We start from the raw sequence: 16885 nt of genomic DNA, 5'->3' as shown, positions 1-16885 counted from the left end.
CTCCCATGCTCATGGAATGGCAGGATCAACATTGTAAAAATGACTATCATGCCAAAAGCAATCTACAGATTCAATGCAATCCCCATCAAAATTCCAACTCAATTCTTCAACGAATTGGAAAGGGCAATCTGCAAATTCATCTGGAANAACAAAAAACCTAGGATAGCAAAAACTCTTCTCAAGGATAAAAGAACCTCTGGNGGAATCACCATGCCTGACCTAAAGCTGTACTACAGAGCAATTGTCTTTATTCTTCTTGAGTTTCATGTGTTTAGCGAATCTTATTATCTTGGGTATTCTAAGTGCCTGGGCTAATATGCACTTATCAGTGAGTACATATTGTGTGAGTTCTTTTATGATTGGGTTACCACACTCAGGATGATGCCATCCAGGTCCATCCATTTGCCTAGGAATTTCCTAAATTCATTCTTTTCAATAGCTGAGTAGAACTCCATTGTGTAAATGTACCACATTTTCTGTATCCATTCAACTCTTGAGGGACATCTGGGTTCTTTCTAGCTTCTGGCTGTTATAAATAAGGCTTCTATGAACAAAGTGGAGCATGAGTCTTTCTTACTAGTTGGAACATCTTCTGGATATATGCCCAGGAGTGGTATTGCAGGATCCTCTAGTAGTACTATATCCAATTTTCTGAGGAACCGCCAGACTGATTTCCAGAGTGGTTGTACAAGCTTGCAAACCCAACAACATTGGAGGAGTGTTCCTCTTTCTCCACATCCTTGCCAGCATCTGCTGTCACCTGAATTTTTGCTCTTAGCCATTCTGACTGGTGTGAGGTGGAATCTCAGGGTTGTTTTGATTTGCATTTCCCTGATGAGTAAGGATGCTGAACATTTTTTCAGGTGCTTCTCAGCCATTTAGTATTCCTCAGGTGATAATTCTTTGTGTAGTGCTGAGCCCCATTTTAAATGGGGTTATTTGATTATCTGGAGTCAATCTTCTTGAGTTCTTTGTATATATTGGATAATAGTCCCCTACCTGATTTAGGATAGGCAAAGATACTTTCCCAATCTGTTGGTGGTCCTTTTGTCTTATTGTCAGTGTCTTTTGCCTTACAGAAACTTTGCAGTTTAATGAGGTCGCATTTGTCAGTTCTCGATCTTACAGCACAAGCCATTGCTGTTCTATTCAGGAATTTTTTCCCTGTGCTCATATCTTCGAGGCTTTTCTCCACTTTCTCCTCTATAAGTTTCAGTGTCTTTGGTTTTATGTGGAGTTCCTTGATCCATTTAGATTTGACCTTAGTACAAGGAGATAGCAATGTATCAATTTTCATTCTTCTACAGGATAGCCACCAGTTGTGCCAGCACCATTTGTTGAAAATGCTGTCTTTTTTCCACTGGATGGTTTTAGCTCCCTTGTCGAAGATCAAGTGACCAGAGGTATGTGGGTTTATTTCTGGGTCTTCAATTCTATTCCATTGGTCTTCTTGTCTAGCACTATACCAGTACCATTCAGTTTTTATCACAATTGCTCTGTAGTAAAGCTTTAGGTCAGGCATGGTGATTCCACCAGAGGTTCTTTTATCCTTGAGATCTTTACATCTTCTGAGATCTTCTTTAATTTCTTTCTTCAGAGCCTTGAAGATCTTATCATACAGATCTTTCACTTCCTTAGTTAGAATGTGTTGGGAGGAATTTCTTTTATGGTCCAGTCTATTTGGAGTTCTGTAGGCTTCTTTTATGTTCATGGGCATCTCTTTCTTTAGGTTGGGGAAATTTTCTTCTATAATTTTGTTGAAGATATTGCTTGCCCTTTAAGTTGAAAATCTTCATTCTCATCTACTCCTATTATCCGTACGTTTGGTCTTCTCATTGTGTCCTCAATTTCCTGGATGCTTTGAGTTAGGATCTTTTTGCATTTTCCATTTCCTTTGATTCTTGTGCAGATGTTCTCTATGGAGTCTTTTGCACCTGAGATTCTCTCTTCTTCTCTTGTATTCTGTTGCTGATGCTAGCATCTATGGTTCCCGATTTCTTTCCTAGGTTTTCTATCTCCAGCATTGCCTCACTTTTGGTTTTCTTTATTGGGTCTACTTCACTTTTTAGGTCTTCAATGGTTTTATTCCATTCCATCACCTGTTTGGTTGTGTTTTCTTGCAATTCTTTTAGGGATTTTTGTGTTTCCTCTTTAATGTCTTCTTCCTGTTTTGCAGTGTTCTCCTGTATTTCTTTAAGTGAGTTTTTAAAGTCTTTCTTGATGTCCTCTACCATCATAATAAGATATGCTTTTAAATCTGGGTCTAGCTTTTCAGGTGTGTTGGGGTGCCCTGGACTGGGTGAAGTAGGAGTGCTTGGTTCTGAAGATGGTGAGTGGTCTTCATTTCTGTTAATGAGATTTTTACGTTTAACTTTTGCCATCTGGTAATCTCTGGAGTTAGTTGTTATAGTTGTCTCTGTTTAGAGATTGTTCCTCTGGTGATTCTGTTACCCACTATCAGCAGACCTGGGAAACTATCTCTCTCCTCTGAGTTTCAGTGNTCAGAGCACTCTCTGCAGGCAAGCTCTCCTCTTACAGGGAATGTGCACAGGTATCTGGTGTTAGGACCTCCCTCCTGGCCGAAGATGAAGGCCCAAAACAGCATCTTTCCCAGAAGCTGTGTTGCTTTGGCCTGTCACAGAAGTTGTTAGCTTCTGTAGTCCACACTCTCACATGTGCAGACAACTTTCGGTGGAGTCTCTGAACCAAGATGTCTTTTGCTGATGCTGAGGAAAAGCCCTCCCGAAGAGGGCACTGCCTCAGAAGCTCTGTGGCTCTTGCCTGTTCCTGAAGCTGTTAGCTTCTATGGTTCCAGATTTCTTACCTAGGGTTTCTATCCCCAGCATTGCCTCACTTTGGGTTTTCTTTATTTTGTCTACTTCCCTTTTTAGGTCCTGTATGATTTTGCTCATTTCCATCACCTGTTTGGATGTGTTTTCCTGTTTTTCTTTAATTACTTGTAACTCTTTAGCAGTGTTCTCCTGTATTTCTTTAAGTGAGTTATTAAAAGTCTTTCTTGATGTCCTGTACCATCATCATGAGATATGCTTTTAAATCTAGGTCTAGCTTTTCAGGTGTGTTGGGGTATCCAGGTCTGGCTGAGGTGGGATTGCTGGGTTTTGATATGATAGGTGGTCTTGGTTTCTGTTAGTAGTATTATTATGTTTGCCTTTCGCCATCTGGTAATCTCTGGAGTTAGTTGTTATATTTGTCTCTGGTTAGAGCTTATTCCTCTAGTGATTCTGTTAGCCTTTATCAGCAGACCTGGAAGACTAGTTGTCTCCTGAATTTCAGTGGTTAGAACACTCTCTGCAGGCAAGCTCTCCTCTTGCAGGGAAGGTGTACAGATATCTGGTGTTCTAACCTGCCTCCTGGAAGAAGATGAAGGCCCAAAACAAGGCATGTCCTAGAATCTATATAGCTTCTCTAGCCCACACTCTCACCTGTGCAGAGTAGTCTTGGCAGGATCCAGGAACCAAGATGTCTCCACCAGATGCTGTGATAAATTCCTCCTGGGAGAGGTGGACACCTCACCTCTGGCAGGGAAGGTGCCCAGTGTCTGGAGCCTAAAGCATGGTCTGCCCCAGAAACTCTGTTGGTTTTGCCTGTCCCAGAAGCTGCTAGCCTCTGCAGTCCACACTCTCGCCTGTGCAGACCATTCTTGACAGAATTTGGGAACTCAAATGGCTCCCCCAGATGCTGTGGTCATTACTTGTATTCTAAGGTTATTTTTTGTCCCCAGAACTACTTTCATGACTGTCTACATTTAAGACACTGAGGGACCCTGTTCATAATTAACTTTTACTGGTAAATAAAAATGAAGGCATCGATTGGCTTGGCAGGTCAGACAGAAATGGGATTTGAGGATTCTGGGCTTGAAATCAAGTAAAGGAAGGAGAACTGTCATGACAGGAGTGTGTACAGGAGAGAAGAGATGTCAAACCTGAGAAGCATGAATGACAGAAAGGCACTACTACATTGTGATGGAGGAAAGGAGAGCATGGCCCAGAGGACTGCTCACTTGGGCAACAATCAGGGTCCAGATCAGCCAAGATTGAATTTAGAATTTATTAAGTGATAACTCAGGATTATCAGTGGGAGGTAGATTAACTACACAGAAGTTATGAAGTGTCCCAGCTATTGTCTTATTTAAGACATATTAAAATATAAAGGGTGTGTGTGTGTGTGTGTGTGTGTGTGTGTGTGTGTGTGTGTGTCATTCCAGAGTGTAAACCATTTGGGGCAGGCACCAGGAAACTGCCACTTTTCTTCATCAATTAATTCAACACCCATATATATCACTAATGGGCATATATGCAAAGAAAACCTCATTGCACTACTATGACTGTTGCTCAACTAAATTCATAAGATCATTACTCATAGTAGCAAGAACGTAGAAACATCTTAAATGTACATAAATCAGGAACATATAAAGAAAATGTGGTACATTTATTAAAATGTAGTATTTTATTGCATATTTACAATTCACATATTATCCCCTTTTCACAGTTTCCCCTCTGAAAAACCCCTATACCATCCACCCTTACCCTGTTTCTGTGAAGGTGCTACCTTACCCACCTACTCATACTCTCCTCATATCACTAGCATTCCTCTACACTGGGGTATCAAGCCTTCTTAGGACCCAAGCATCATTATCCTCATGTACTTTAAGCTGAACACAGATAATACAAAAAAACACATATAGGTTGTTGGTTGTTTATAGATGTGTCCCTAGCTAATAACACTATTGATTTTTTGAACCACATTAATGTTGAACAGTACTTTCTTATACTATGGAAGCTTGGCTTAAGTCAGGAGGCTTTCGGGTTCTAAATCAAATTAATTGAATTATGTATCCTAAGTGTGAGGTGACTTCAACAATATTTTTTCACATTCAACCTCAGAAAGATGAATGAGCAACAAAGGTATAGACTTTATGTCCTAGAAATTCACGTACTTTAACTTTATGGACCTTTCACTCAGAAGGCTTTTCACATTATACTGTATATTTGTGTGTGTGTAATACATAATATATATATATATATATATATATATATGCATATATATATGCATATAAATATGTAAACACATATACTTCTATGAATTGTGAATAAGTCTATGGAAATACAAAATATAATTCCTTGATGCTATTCAGTACACTTTTGTGCATGTCTCCTTTGTTCTCTTGTCTCTATATTTATTTACCTTCCCTTAGTCCTTGTATGACCCTATCTCTTTGGTTTTGTTGATGTTATTCTTTCGGTTTTGCTGTTGTTTTTGTTTTTCCCACTTCTTAGCTGCTATTTCCCCTTAACCCATCCCTTGCCCTAACCTATAATATTTATGTATTTGAATAGAGTTAATGTGTATCTAATTATGAGATAAAAATATGTCATTCCCAAAATGAGGAATTTTCTTCAACATCTGTCAATGTATGAGGCTATTTCATGAACAGCTAATTTCAGAGAAACAATGAAATCTGAGAAACAACTGTAGGCAAACAGAATCTAAGAAATGGATTCAGGAACTAATTCTGGAAGAAGTGACATGAGAAAAACTGATTAATAGAAGTAAATTGTTGAAAAAAAAAACCTTTGAGATATGACATTATGTTTTTAAAATTAATTCTTTGCCTACTTGCTGGCTTGTTTTGGTTTTGGGTATAGATTTTTGAGATAGGATTTCTCTGGGTAGCCTTAGGTGTTCTTGAATTTACTATATATACCAGGCTGGCATCAGACTGACAGGAATCACCTACATTTACTTCACAAATTCTGGGCTTGAAGTCAGACACAAACAGTAATGGGCTTTGATCCTTATTTTTAACAGAATGCTATGCTAAAATGACATTATAACACCAAAGAAGTTGACAAGTAAGAAAAGTACTTGGGATTTTTATGTAAAGTGTTGGCAAAATTCCCTAGAAATCAAAGAATAGGTTAGAATTAAAATGATACTCTGATACAAACCAAATCTAATAATAATTTCTGTTTTTACTTTGAAATATTTTGTAATTCTCCATCTGATTTTTCCTTTATTATTTAACTATTCAATTAAACACCTCTTTTATGTTGTTATATTACTCACAAACCCTGCATATTATGTCAAAAAATGACAAATATTAATGTATATCAGATATCAAGATTCTTTAACAATGTCAAGGATAGATAATTCTTTTTTCAACAAATATTTGTTTGGGTAAAATAGAGTTGAGACAATCCACACTGTGCTAAATGCTTACAAATGTGTAGCTTATTACATAAATTTATGTATTCTCTGTCATAAAAAATGTGAGCTCAGACTCAATGCAAGGTCAGCACAATTTACACTGCCCTACAATCCTTAAGGTAATAAAAGCAGTCATTAAAATTCTTCCAACTAAAAATGGCTACTATCAATGACTTTAGGACAGGATATTAGAACAGCAAATAACAATACTTCTCTAAAGTTCCATAAAACTGAGACAGATATAAAATTGCAGAACTCATTCTATAAGGCCACAGTTACCCTTATGTCTAAATCACAAAAGACAACTTCAGACCAGTTTTCCTAATGAAACTGAAGCAAAAACACTCAATAAAAATCCTCATGAATCAAATTCAAAAAACACATTAAAACATCATCTTCCTAGAGCAAGCAGGCAATTAAATATCAATGGGATACAAATTGGAGAGGATGAAATCGTGGTATTACTATTTGTAGACGATATGATCATATAAAAACAGACCCCCAAAACTCTATCAGAAAATTTAAACAGCTTAAAAACACATTCAACAAAGTATGTGTATTCAAAATTAGCTCAAAATTATCAGCAGCAATCATTTATAAAAATGAAAAATGGGATGAGAAAAATTAAAAAGACACAGCCCTTTACAATAGCTACAAAAATTTTAAATATCTTGATGTAACGCAAGGCCTGAAAGACATGTATGACCAGCACTTGTAAAGAATGAAATAGAAGAATAAATAGGAACATGGAAATATTTCCATGTTCATGGATCAATATGGTTAAAATAATGTAAATGACAATTATACAAAAGCAATGTACAAATTACAACACAATTCTAATAGGAATTTAGAGAACAATTCTTATATTCATGACAAAACTAGAAAACAAATCCTAGAATAGTTAAAAATATCCTGAAGAATAATAGAATTTTGGGGTATATTATCATCCCTCACCTCAATCCTCACTGCATCGAAATTGTAATAAAAACAGCATGGTACTTTTACAGAAACAGAAAGATCAATGAAGTTTTAATTACCCCAAAATAAAAGCAAACATCTGTGAACACTTGATTTATCACAACAAATGCAGACCATATAAATGGAAAATATATTCTATAAATGGTGCTACTCTAACTAGATGTCTGCATGTTAAAGAATGCAAATAGATACATGTTTATTAACCTGCACAAAACTCCAGTACAAGTGTAACAAAGACCTAAAAATAACACCAGATACACTGAATAATGGAAAGAAGGTAAGGAATAGCCTCTGATGAATTCGTACAGAAGACAAATTCCTGAACAGAATACCAATGGCTCGATCTCAAATATCAAAATTGTAAAATGAAACCTCCTGAAAATGAAGGGGCTTTTTTAAAGGCAAAGGACAATGTTGGGAAAAGATCTTCACCAAACCCTCCATCTGACAAAGGTGTAATATCCAAAATGAATAAAGAACTCAAGAAGGGAGACAACAAACAAAATAACCTAATTTAAAAATGAGGATAAGAGCTTTATAGAGAATTCTCAACAGAGTAATTACTAAGGACCAAGAACACTTAAATAAATGTTCTGGAAAATTCAAATACAATGATCCTGAGGTTCTATGCCATACCTCTCAAGATGGCTAAGATCAAAAATTCAGGTGACAGCATATGGTGGAATGGATTTGGAGCATTGAGAACATTGCTCCATTGCTGGTGGGAGTTGAAATTTGTGCAACCAGTTTTCAAATGAATTTTGTGGTTTCTCAGAATATTGGAAATAGTTTTATTCAAGCCATAGTTATACAACTCCTGTGTATATACCCATAAGATGCCCCATTATACAACAGGGACACTGGCTTCCCTATGTTCATTGCAGTGTTATTTGTAATAGTGAGTGTCTTGAAACAACGTTGATGTCCTATAACTGAAAAGGGGATAAAGAATAGGTGGTATGTCTACATTATGGAATACTATTTAGCTATTTAAAACAAATATATCTTGCATTTTGCAGCCAAATGGAATATTATACTGAGTGAGGAAACCCAGAGTCAGAAGTATACATATGGTATGTAATCACTTATATGGGAACTTTAGACATAACGTGCAGAATAATCATGCTACTATCAACATATCCCAAGAAACTTTGTAATAAGGAGAGATCAAGGGAGCATATGTAAATCTATCGCAGAAGGGGAATCTCAATAATAATCAGAGATAGAAGGAAAAAGGGAACTGGGTATGAGAGCCCATGAGGTGCTGAACTGGAAGAGTTATAAGTTATGCACCGAAGAGTGGCAGGTGAAGGCTGGGGATGAAATTGGAAACCAGTGGGAAACATCTCTTGGTCTACCTTGTGGCCAGGCCTTGGAGAGAGAACAGGAAATCTATGTGGATAGGCCTAGGAACGATACTAAGTAATGAGGTATTTAGATATTGAAGTGGCTACCTCCTATAGCCAGGTAAGACTTTCAGAGGAGTTCTGGGGACATGAATTCACCCACAAAAACAATAACCATTATTTAAATGTACCATATTTTCTGTATCCATTCCTCTGTTGAGGGACATCTGGGTTCTTTCCAGTTTCTGGCTATTATAAATAAGGCTGCTATGAACATAAGTGGATGCTCACAGCCATCTGTTGGACAGATCACAGGGTCCCCAATGAAGGAGCTAGAGAAAGTACGCAAGGAGCTGAAGGGATCTGCAGCCCCTTAGGAGAAACAAGAATATGAAGTTCCAGTACCCCCAGAGCTCCCAGTTACTAAATCACCAACCAAAGAAAACACATGATGGGACTCATGGTTCTAGCTGCATATGTTGCAGAGAAGGGCCTAGTTGATCATCAATGGGAGGAGAGACCCTAGGTCCTGTGAAGGACCAGTATAGGGGACTGCAAGGGCCAGGAATTGGGAATGGGTGGTTTGGTGAGCATGGGGAAGGGGGAATGGATAGGGGATTTCAGAGGGGAAACTAGGAAAATGGATAACATTTGAAAATTAAATAAGTAAATATCTAATAAAAAATAAAAGAAATTCCCTCTTAACACTGCTTTCATTGTGTCTCATTAGTTTTGGTAATTAGTTTCATTTTCATTGAATTCTAGAAATTACTTCTTTATTTCTTTTCTGAACAAGTTATCATTGAGTAGATAGTTATTCAGTTTCTATGATTATGAGGGATTTCTGTTGTTTTTGTTGTTATTGCAGTTCACTCTTAGACCATGGTGATCTGGAAGAATGCATTGGAATCATTTCAACCATCTTATATCTGTTTAGGATTGTTTTGTATCTGTCAAGTTTGGAGAAGTTTCAAAATATGCTGAAAGAAGACACATTCTTTTATTTTGGGGTAAAATGTTCTGCAGATATCTTTTAAATGCATTTGGTTTACAACTTCAAGTAGTATCATTGTGTCTCTCTTCCCTTTCTGTTATAATGACCTGTCCTTTGGTAAGAGTGGGGTATTGTAGACTCCTACTATTAGTGTATGAGGTTCAATGTGTGGTTTTGAGCTTTAGAAAAATTTCTTTTACATATTTGAGTGCCTTCGAAATCGGGGCAGAAATGTTTAAAATTGAAACTTCATCTTGGTGATTTTTTTCCTTAGAAGAGTATACTGTTTGCTTCCCTATCTCTTCTGTTTACTTTAGGTTGAAAGCCTATTTGCTTGGAAATTTTTTTCAGCCATTTACTGTGAGTTAGATTCTGTCTTTGTTGCTGAAGTGTGTGTGTGTGTGTGTGTGTGTGTGTGTGTGTGTGTGTGTGTTGTTTTTTTATCTATAGAGCAAACTGCTGGATCCTTTTAGTGCATCCAGTCTGTTTGTGTGTGTGTGTGTGTGTGTGTGTGTGTGTGTGTGTGTGTGTGTATGTTTTTAAAGGGAATTGATTCCATGGATATTAAGAGATATCAAATACCAATGACTGTTTGTTCCTGTTATTTTTGTTGTTGGAAGATGTATTCTGTGCATGTCAATGCATGCACATGTTAGACTGTGTGTGCGTGTGTGTGTGTGTGTGTGTGTGTGTGTGTGTGNTGTGTGTGTGTGTGTGTGTGTGTGTGAGAGAGAGAGAGAGAGAGAGAGAGAGAGAGAGAGAGAGAGAGAGAGAGTTTTCTTTTGGGTTCATTGTGAGCTGACTGATATCTTGTGTGTTCTTGGTTGTACTTATCTTCCTTGTGTTGAAATTTTCATCCAAGTGTTTTCTACAGGGCTGTATCCCTGGTTTCTTGAAGAATCTGCAAAATAGAGAGAGAAAGGATTATAAGTGCCAGAAAGACAAGGACAACACAAGGAAACAGCCTACAGAATCTAATATCCCTGGTCATGGTACTAAATGAAAATAGTCAGGGAATATGCATGTGTCTGTGCTAGGTTCACTGGATATACATTATGGTTGTGTAGCCTGATGTGTTTGTTGGGATCTGATATAGCAGTTTTTTTTAAACAGGTTATTTCCCCCCAAGTTATTTACTAACCTAGCTTCTAAATAAAACATTACAAATCACACATCAATTATTTTTCTTTCCTATGTAAATACATGCTTTATAGATATATTATAAGAAGGCCTCAAATGGATTAAGGGAGTCAAGAAGTTCAAAGAAAATGATATCGTAGAATACAGTATTTTATATGTTAAAAAACATTTAGTTTAGTTATTTGGCATAGATGTTCCACTATAGAGGCAAGTTACAACGACAACATCTCTGTTTGGCTTTAAGATTGCATCAGCTTCATGGGAATGCATATAACCTTGCAACCATCATGAAGAGATGTGGAATTTGTACATATACAAACAGCATTGTGAGAATATTTAGGAATACAATGAACCTTTAAGAGCAATTGATATTAACCTACAAAGTGGAAGCCACAGACTATTTGGAGTTCTTTGGCTCTTGGCTGGCTAATGAATTCTTTATGTAATTTGATGACAGATTCCTTGGGCCAAGGTTATTATAGTGTAAAATATTCTTGCTGTAAGAGGGGAGTTTTCAACTTTCCTAGTGCTTCCACACTTTAATACAATTCTGTATGTTGTCATGACCATTCTTAATTTTTGTTGCTTCTGTGAATCTATAATTTTGTCACTGTTATGAATCATAATATACATATCTGATGTTCAGGATATCTGTTACATGGTACATGAAGTGCTCACAACTCACATGTTGAGATCGGCTGAGTTGAGTGCACAGAATAGATGTTAAACTTTATTTGGTCTTGTTTATCCTATATATTGATGAGTTCACAGTATTTAGTTTTACTCATTCCTCTCTTGTACTCAAATTCAGTCTACTCTCTTATGTTCATTTTAAGCTACATGTTTACTTTCAGAAAAAATGTATTTATAAATCCGTCATCTTAATGTACACACAAGCATCACTACTACCCTTCTTTTACATTTGTACTGAAGATAAAGTTACATATTCCTATTAAGCTCACAAAAGAAACTATGTTGTAACCTCTCTATACTGTGTTCATTATAGGTATTAAAGTTGAAAGTAATAATGTAAAAAGAGTAAAAGGCATACATAGGAAGAGGAGGATTTACAGGATGTCTATTGGCAGATGTGATTTCTCTAGGACAGAGAATACAAAGACTGTGCCCCAGGATTTTTAAAGCATATCAATATGTTTGTGTCATATGCTTATGCACATATAAGTCACCCTAAGTGGATTCAATTTTTTTAAAAAAGGAAAGATTGTAACCACATGAATTTTCAATGAAAATCAAAGAGGGGATAAGTCAGGAGTTTAACCGTAAGAAGAGCCCTGAGTGGCTTTGAGAAAAACTGTGTATGGATAAAAATTTAAACTAAAAAAATTGAGAAAAAATTTTCATCCTACTTCAACCAATATTAACAACCTCAGTGACACAAGTGATAGAAAAAAACTATCATTATTTTTAGTTAAATTGGCAGTACATGCTTTTTTCTATTCTTTAATTATCTTTAATCAGTTGTTTACAGTACAGTCATTTTTACCCTCCAGATTGGCCATCCAACATTTTCCTGTCCTAATTCTACTTGCACCCATACCCACATCTCCAAGAGGATATCCCCATCCATCACAGCCCATACCAAACCTGGCTTCTCTCTTCCCTGATGACTCACGTTCCTCAAGGATTAGGTACATCTTTTATCATCGAGCCCAGACCAGACAGTCCTCTGTTGTTTATATGTTAGGGGGTCACACTTCAGCTGGTCTATTCTGCCTCCTTGGTAGCTCAGTGTCTGAGTGATCTCGGGATCCAGATTTGTTGACAATTCTCATCTTACTATGGATTTCCCTTCTCCTCAACTTCTTCTTGCCTTTTTCTAGGTCAATCAAAAGGGTCCTCAACATCTTGATATTAGAGCCTGATACATTGGAATTCAGCAGCAGAACTATTAGTCACTGTTGAGAGACTGCAATTATAAAGACATTTTTGAAATCATATTTTTGGTTGTCAGCAATATAAAACTAAAATATATCACGAGATCATCAGTGCTATCACATTTGGGCAAATATCCAAAGGACTCTCTCTCTGTATCAATATTTGCACTTTATGCTTCCTTTTTACTTTGTTCATAATAGTTAGGAAATAGAATAAATCTATATGTCTACCACATGAATAATACATAATTAATTAAAGGTTTTCCATGTGTACACTGCAGTATTGCTAAAACAAAGAAAATTAAGTTATGAAATTTTTACACAAATGGAAAGAACTTAAATAAACTATGCTGTGTGAGCTTTTCCTGGCATACACATGTAAAGGCAAATTTCTTTCTCATGTGTTATGATTGATTTTTGTATTATCTGTTTTCAGATTAGAGTAAATGAGGATGATGGCAGTTTACTACAAAGGATATATTGGAAGACGATGCATTAATGAAGGTGGGATAATTGAAAATGTGTAAAATTAATTTGAAGAGTACATATTTCATTGCAGAAAGGTAAAATCAGGAAAAGGTATAGGAATAGATCCTGAAGCACATAGAATAGGATCTCTTTCCCCACCCATATTCTTTGCTTGTTGAGTCCTCTTGGGAAAGCAAGCTGTACTAATCAGCCTATTATACCTTCTGAATCTAAGCCCCCATCTGCCCAACTTCATCACACCTATGTATCCCTATCAATATAATTAAGCTTCCTTTTTTGAACCTATCTTTCCTGCTGGCTAAGTCCTCTTGGGTAAGCAAAGCTGCCCTGTACATTCTGATATCACTCCTTTATCTCCATTCTAATCACAACACTCTGCATATCTTCATTAATCCTGAGGATCCTCAACCTACCAGTGAGCTTCCTTTCCTTTACCAATTTTACCTCCTTACTGAATCCAATATACCTAAACACCCTTGTTGCCTAGTACACTTCCATTATTTCCCCATCTCACTGCCTAACTTTATTGGATCTGCAATCTCTGAAGCATACATACCTGCAGATCCAATACCATATACTCCTCCTGATCTGGAGTAATTCTGCCCAAGGATATCCATAATATCCTTGCCACATCAAGATCATTAGAACCACCCCTGTACCTGATTTAATAGGAATACACAGGGAGCAATGTCATCGTGATGACTATGGCCACCAGAAGAAAATAATAAACAAGATGCAGAGATATGTAACACCTTCAGAGCACTGCTACACTACTACATCAAGACCTGGATATCATAATTCAACAAAAACACAAAAATTATTTTAATTTAAATCTTTAAAGTAACAAAGACTTTCAAAGAAGAAACAAATAAAACCCCTAAAGAAACAAGCATAATTGAATAAAGAATTTTGAGGCCTTTAAAGAGGATACAAATAAATCCCTTAAAGATATACAGGAAAATGCAATTAAACAGCTGAAGGAAGTAAATCAAACTGTGCAAGAAGTGAAGCTGGAAATACAAGAAATAAAAATTAAATACAAACTGAGCAGACACAGAAGATGAAAGAACTAGGGAAGAGAACAGGAACAACAGCTTCAAACATCACCAACAGAATCTAGGAAATGTAAAAAAGAAATTCAGGAATAGAAGATAAAAATAAAAAAATGATGCATCACACAAAGAAAATGATAATTCTAGAGTCCCTTCTCCTAGGCTCAGAAAATATTTTCAATAAAATCATAGAAGAAAACTTTCTCAACCTAAAGAAAGAGATGCCTATAAATATAAATGAAGCTCAAGTGTGGAATACCCATGATACAACTCATAGACCACATGAAGCTCAAGTGAAAAGAAGATCAAAGAGAGGATGCTTTAGTCCTACTTAGAAGGGAGAAAAAAATAATCAAGTGAAGTAGGGGATGGGAAGGACTAGGTAGGAAGTGAAGTGGAAGAGGGGAAAGAAAGGGAGGAATCAGGTATCAGAGGGGATGGAGGAGATGTACAAAGGTCAAGAAATTGAACAGAGGTGCATAGCAATGGGGAATGAGGAACTGAGGTTAGCAATCAGAAATCCTCAGATGCCAAGAAAGCAAGAGCCTCCCAGAGCCCTACGGGGATGACATGAATACACCACAAAGTGGAGGGAGAACCTGTTGAGACCATATACAGAGATTAGGCATGCTCCCCATGCCCTGTTTGAGGGATGAGGCTACCCAACCATCTCTAAAATGTTGACCCAAATTACTACCGTCTAAAGGAAATAAAGGGACAAAGAGTCTGAAGCAAAGACTATCCAGAGACTTCCCTACCTGGGTATCCATCACACATGCAGATACCAAACCCAGACACTATTGAAGATATGAAGTGCTTGCTGATAGGAGTCTGAAAAAGCTGTCTCCAAGAGACTCTCCTAGATCCTGACCAATACAGATATTGATCCATGTAGCTAATCTTCAGACTGAGAACAGAGACCCAAAGGAGAAGTTAGTGGAAGGACTGAAGGAGCTGAACTGCCCTGATCTGGCATCAATAGGAGGGGAGGCGCTTGGTCCTAAGAAGGTTTGATGCCCCAGTGTAGAAGAATGCTAGTGCAATAAGGAAGGAATGGGGGTGGAGGGGAGGTGGGGGGGGGAGGATAAGGGAAATAGTATAGGGGGTTTGCAGAGGGGAAACCAGGAAAGGGATAACATTTGAACTGTAAAAATCTAATAAAAATACTACATTGTATAAATGTACCATGTTTTATCTGTTCTTGATTTATGTACATTTAAGAGTTTCTAGATTCTTGCCATTATGAGTAATGATCCTATGAATTTAGTTGAGCATAATTCATAGTAGTGGAATGAGGTTACCTTTGCATATATGCTCAGTAGTTGTATAGGTGGGTGCTGAATTAGTTATTTAATAAAGCAAAGTGGCAGTTTTCTGGTACCTGCCCCAAATGGTTTACATCTGGAATGAGAGACACACACACACACACAACCTTTATATTTTGATATGCCTTAAATAAGACAATAGCTGGGACACTTCATAACTTCTGAGTAGTTAATCCACCTCCCACTGATAATCCTGAGTTATCACTTAATAAATTCTAAATTCAATCTTCGCTGATCTGGACCCTGATTGTTGCCCAAGTGAGCAGTCCTCTGGGCCATGCTCTCCTTTCCTCCATCATAGTATGGCCATACCTCTCTGTCATGCATGCTTCTCAAGTTTGCTATCTCTTCTCTCCTGTACACACTCCTGTCATGACAGCTCTCCTTACCTTTCTTGGTCAAGCTCAAAATCCTCAAATCCCATCTCTGACTGACCTGCCAAGCCATTGGATGCCTTCAATTTTAATTCCAGTCAAAGCCAATTATGGACAGGGTCCCTCAGTGTCTTAAATGTAGACACTCATGAAAGCAGTTCTGGGGACAAAGAATTAAACTTAGAATACAAGTAACATTAGGTCAAGCCCACTACAGATGGTTCTTGATGTAGACAGATTCTCCATTTTCTGTGTAATCACCATATTGTACCAAAGTGTCTGTATCTATTTGTACTCTCTATTTTTTATTAGATATTTTCTTCATATATATTTCAAATGCTAACAGAAAAGCCCCCTATACCATCCTACCGCCTTATTCCTCACCCCACGCACTACCACTTCCTGACCCTGGCATTCCCCTGTATTGGGGCATATAATCTTCACAATACCAAGGGCCTCTCCTCTCTTTGATGGCTAACTAGGCTATTCCCTGCTACATATGCAACTGGAGACAAAAGTTAGGCTCACCAGAAATTAAGACGCTAGAATTTTAATTTGTTCGAGCTGATAAAAATATACTATGGGACTTTTAAATTATTTTGCTTGTTTGTTAGTTAGTTAGTTTGTTTGTTTTTTTTCAGGTTTTTTGTTGAATATCTTATTTATTTACATTTCAAATGTTAGCCCCTTTACTGGTTTTACCTCAAGAACCCCCTATTTCATCCTTCCTCCCTCTGCTTATGGGAGGGTGCTCCTCACCCACCCACTCCCACATACCCACCCAGTCATTCCCCTATACTGGGGCATGGAGCCTTCTGAGAGATTTGGTGAATGAATAAAAAAAGAAAGGTATGGCTAAATAGCAGTGTATTTTGTATCAGGTGGACAAGGGGTTTTTTTGGTGGCCTTATCTTATGTCACACATACTACGACTATTTTCAAAGGATACTCACTTGAACAAATGCCTCCAAAATATCTATCTGTAAATAATTTTCTTTTTTTTTAATTTATTTTTTATTAGGTATTTTCCTCGTTTACATTTTCAATGCTATCCCAAAAGTCCC

This window comes from Mus caroli, chromosome 17, assembly GCF_900094665.2.
Source record: "Mus caroli chromosome 17, CAROLI_EIJ_v1.1, whole genome shotgun sequence".
Classification (NCBI taxonomy): domain Eukaryota; kingdom Metazoa; phylum Chordata; class Mammalia; order Rodentia; family Muridae; genus Mus; species Mus caroli.
Note: the sequence above shows the minus strand (reverse complement) of the source record.